The sequence below is a fragment of the Sciurus carolinensis genome, chromosome 5 (assembly GCF_902686445.1).
Source record: "Sciurus carolinensis chromosome 5, mSciCar1.2, whole genome shotgun sequence".
NCBI lineage: Eukaryota > Metazoa > Chordata > Mammalia > Rodentia > Sciuridae > Sciurus > Sciurus carolinensis.
Genome location: NC_062217.1, coordinates 12,936,128 through 12,941,075, shown reverse-complemented (window position 1 = coordinate 12,941,075; position 4,948 = coordinate 12,936,128). Strand labels below are relative to the sequence as shown.

Below are 4,948 nucleotides of genomic sequence, written 5' to 3'. Positions count from 1 at the left end.
TGGTAGAACCCGTGCTTACCCTTTGTTCCATCTCCAGCATTTACACACACACTCACACACACACACACACACACACACACACACACACAAACACACACAACCCCCTTGAAAGCTATGGCCTCATCAGCTTCTGGTAAGCTCTAATGTGTTCTCCATTTTCTACTGGTGGTAAGATTGTACCTTTGGGCTTCCCTGCAACTTCCAGAAAACAAAGAGGCAAGGAATGCAGGTTATCATGAATAATTAGAACATTCAGGCAAAAGAGAGAGCAGGTGATTCTCAGATGGCAGCCTCTGGGTTAATTAGCTGTATGTTTGCATTTTCTCTTTGGGTCCTCCGATTCTTTCAAGCTGGAGGATTTTTAAACATCCTCTCTATTCATTCAGTATCTAATAAATGTTAGATAATTATTTGACCTTCATTAGTACCTGGGAAAGAATTAATTGCTGTTAACTTATATAGCATTATTTTTTTTTCTTATGCACCTCTCAGTTCATTCAAAGTAATTTGAATCGGTTTAAGAAACTTCGAACTTTATGACTCAGAATAGCGTATAAAAGAACTATCACCATATTTCAACACGGTAGGTAGCTCCTCATCGCCATACAGCATTATTTTTAAGGAAGACAATGTTTAGATCCCAAGTGTACGCATTCCCATCAGAATTAAGACCTCCAACAATGTGGTGAAGCAAAGAAGTTTGAAGAATTTGGAGACACCATGAGAGTTTTAAACCAAAATAGTGACTAGTAAATTTAAGGAAATCATCAGTGATAAATATTAGAAAATTTGGGAAATAACATGTTACCCTAAAATCCAAGTTGGACTTAACACATTTCTGAAAAGCAGTATGTGTATTGTAAATTTGGAATATGCCTATGAAGAGAATCATAGCCTTTTATATATGATAAAAGCACATGATTTTGATATAACTGGATTTGCTGAATTACATCTTTTGTCATAATATGTGTCCAGTTTGAATGCATTTGAACACTCCATTCACTGCTTTCTGGATACAGTCGAGACTTGTGTGTTCTAAGGCATATGGTGGTTTTCTTTGCAGCCTAAAAGACAATCTCATGACCCCTGAGGGAGCATGGAAATTTGCCTTAAATGGATCAACATTTTCATTTCCATTATTCTGGAAAGAGGCAGATCCTGGATTAGGAGTGCGGACCAGAGAGGCTTTGAATGGAAGTTTGGGGACTTGTGGCTTTGCCCTTTCCCACAGTGAGAGGTCAACTAGCCTTGCCCCAGGGAGAAGCCTGGGCTCTGCTCAGTTTCTGGAAGACTGGTAGAGGTGAGCCGCGAGATGGCCTTCCCCTTCCTCGCTTCCAAACTGTGGGGTCACTTCCAAAGCTGCCATCTAGTCTCTGCTCGGCCACTTCCAGACTCCCACAGAACAACCCCAGTGACCTCTGCCATGCTAGAAAGAGGAAGGGAGGAAACCGCAGCCCTCTGGACTCAGAGGACAGCCCTCTGAGTACCGGGCAGCAGGGAGCCCCAGCCCAGCGACTCTCCAGGCGCCGTTCTGCCGTCCCTGCCCCGGGGCCTCTCTGCTCTCGGTCCAGGCCGAGTGTGCCGGCATCACAGGGATGGACGCCAGTCCCAGCGGGACCCCACTGCAAGACAGTCTGGGGAGTACGGTTTACCTTCAAGGCTTCGCAGTGCCTGAAGGCAAGCGAGAACGAGTAGGAGGGTAGGGAAAGCCTTCGGAGCCCAGGCTGGAGGCGGGGAAGCTTGCCCTAGCGCTGAGCCTCACCTGCAGGGGAATCGCCCCAGGCCTTGTGCAAAGGCGGTCATAACGCACCGGGTCCACGAGGGCTCCGAGTGCGTGCATTTCTAACAAACCCTCAGGTGCTGCTGTTCCTCCTGATCCAACTACCCGGACTGTCAGTCAACCCCCGGAAAAGCTGGAGTTTAAACCGCAGGGATGAGCAACAAAACCCACTCTCATCGGGTGGAGTCTGCTGTGCCGCCACCCTACAGGGGGTGTGAGGACTGAATGGATGACGACTGTCCCTGCAGCATTCAGAAGCGTGCGAGCACAGCACGGGCTCCGGGGAGATGAGTCGCGGTCAGTAGTAGTGGCACTAGCAGGAGTGGAGGCAGGAGCTGTGGCCCTACCCCAAGAACTGCAGTCCTCTAGGAAGGGACGGAAGCTGAGATCCGCAGATGAAGAAAAGTTCCAGGTGGGAATGTCAAATGGTGCAGCTGCTGTGGAACACGGTGTGGTGGCCCCTGAAAAATTTCACCAGGCCGGACGGGCGCAGGGGTGCACCCCTGCTGCCCCCGCTGCTCTGGAGGCTGAGGCAGGAGGATCGAAGTTCCAGGCCGGCCTCCGCAACTTCCTCAGTTTCTGTCTCAACATAAAAATTTTCATAAAGGGCTGGGGATGTCTAGCTCAGAGGTAGAATGCTCCTGAGTTCAAGCCCCAGGAGGCCCCTCCCCAAAATCAAGCACCGCAGAATCGGACAGCCCCCCTTCTGGGTACAGAGGCTTGCGGAGGTCTTTGTGCGCCCGTGCCCAGGCGGCAGGGTTCACGACAGCTGAAAGGGAAAATCAGCCCCGGGTCCACTGTGTCCGCCACACAGTGGAAAAGCACTCAGCCTTCAAAAGGAAGCGTTCTGACCCAGGCCACACCTCGGCGGCCCTGGCGGACCTCACGCTGGTGAGCCGGGGCATCGGGGTGTCCGTGGCCCTGAAAGCAGGGTGAGGCTGGGGAGTTCGTTCTGCGACTGCAGCTGTCACGGGTGTTTGCAGGGGTCCGGCGTGAGTTCCAGGGATCACGAAGGCGGGGTGAGGGGCAGTGAAGAAGGACAGGAGGCGGCGGACGGGAAGTGACGCCAGCTGGACTGGACGGTGGACCCGGCCGCGGCCCGCGGGTCCAGTCTGCGTGTGCGCAAAGCGCGCCAGGCCCTGCGGGGGCCGGAGGGGTGCCCGGCGAGCGCATGCGCGCCGCACGTCCGCCCACCTGCACGCGGTGGGCGCGCAGCTCCTACCTGCAGGTCCGCTGGGCTGGTGGCCGGCTCTCCCCTGGAGCCGAGCGCCTCCCACGGCGCTCAGCCACGTCTTTTAAGGCGCGTGCTTTCCTCTTGTCACAAAAACAGCCGTGAGCGCATAACCCAGGGGGATGCCGCCTTCGCCTAGGTCTTCTGGGGCTAAGTGAGGAGTGGAAGCCGACCTGAGAGCAGCCGGCCACGGTGTGGCCCAACACGCCCCTGTACGGAGGAGGGACACGCAACGCGTCTTTGTGGAACAGCGGCTGAGTCGGTAGCTAGGTGCCAGCTAAGTGCTGGGTGAGGACAGGGGGGAAAGACCCCAGCGACTGTCCCCAGACACGTGGGAATCGCGCTGCACGGCTCGGTACTGCCGAGGGCCATCAGGGGACGCTACACGGTCCCGCATCTAGACCGGGGTGGTGAACGAGTTCCACACATTCACACTGAAACCCCAGCTCTCATGCGCTGGTATCAGGTCCTCTGGGGGATGACCAGGTCCCAAGGGCACAGCCCCCATTCACGGCATCGGTGCTCTTGTGAACAGACCCAGAGAAATCTCTCCTCTGCCGCGTGAGGATGCAGCCAAAAAACTCACCCAGGAAGCAGAAGTAGACCCTCACCACGCGCCGAAGCTGGTGGGGGCGCGTGCGGACTCCCCAGTCTCCAGAACCGTGAGGAATGGATCGTGGTGTTGATGAGCAGGCTGGACAGACCAGAGCGCAGGGAGGGTGCCGGCCTAGAAACCTCTGCAGAGGGCCGCCTGGCAGCAGGGCCTTTCAGAGCTGAGGCTGGAACTCGGCGGGACGAACTGGCTTCCCGCTCACCTCTCCCAGGTGGGTGGCCAGAGAAGTCATGGGCAAGGAGATCTGAAAGACACAGTGGCCTTTCTCCTTCTTGTGATTAATTTGAGAGATTCAATATCTGAGTTCGAGCTGTAACCAACTGGCATTTTAATGCTTGCACGTGTGAGTGAAAAATGACCCCATTCAGAGGGGAAGCCGAGGAGTTCAGAGATGGATGGCTCCTCTCTGCCTTCAAACAATCAAGCCCCTTGGAAGGTCTTACGTGAAGGTGATGCTCTAAAGCCGGGCAGTCTGACCCACAGCCACCAGCACATGCGGCATGGAGCTCCGGACATGGCTGAGGGGTCTCCATGTGCTATAAGCATAAAACATGCACCTGCCTTCAGAAAACTTTGTATGAAAAAAAGAATCTCTTTAGTAATATTAATAATAAGATCCCACGTTGAAATGATACTATTTTGGACATATGGGTTTCAATAAAAACATTATTAAAATTGATTTCATCTTACTTTTTAAAGGGTGGCTTACTAAGACATTTAAAATTGCATATGTGCTTGCTTTATATTTCTATAGAAGTGTCGTTTTACAGTAAGCTTATCCTACCTAAACAAAATGCAAAGGAATTTGCTTAACAAACAGAGCCTCATAGAATTATTTTTCTTCTTAAATCTCAGGTCTGCTGGAACTCCCCAGCTCTCGCTTGAACCTATATTTCTATAGTCTAAATCATGCTCCCAACAGGTTTATCTTTGAAAGTACTACCTTTGAAGTTATGTAGTTAAGCTCTTGGTGATAAGGAGTATAATTTTTAAACATTTTTTGGGTCCTAGCCGGGCACAGTGGTGCACACCTGTAATCCCAGCGGCATGGGAAGTCGAGGCAGAAGGATCTCAAGTTCAAAGCCGGCTTCAGCGACTTAGTGAGGCCCTAAGCAACTTAGCGAGACCCTGTCTCAAAATAAAATGTTAAAAAGGACTGGGGATGTGGCTCAGTGCTTAAGGGCCCCTGGGTTCAATCCCCAGCGCCACAAAAAAAAAAAAAAAAAAAAAAGCGTCCTTATGTCTCAGGATTTGAAGGGTGCCCTCTGGTTCCCTGCTAGCCTCAGGTCCTCAAGTGCAGCTGTGCAGCTGCTTCTTCATGTAG

The 4,948-nt window shown here is 52.1% G+C and overlaps 1 non-coding gene across 1 annotated transcript; it reads right to left on the bottom strand.

Moving 5' to 3' along the window:
- Positions 1-534: 534 nt before the first annotated feature.
- On the bottom strand, positions 535-604 carry LOC124986056 (small nucleolar RNA U54). Its single transcript, XR_007108962.1, has one exon. It is a non-coding gene; the product is annotated as a small nucleolar RNA U54 (small nucleolar RNA).
- Between the last annotated feature and the right edge of the window lie 4,344 nt (positions 605-4,948).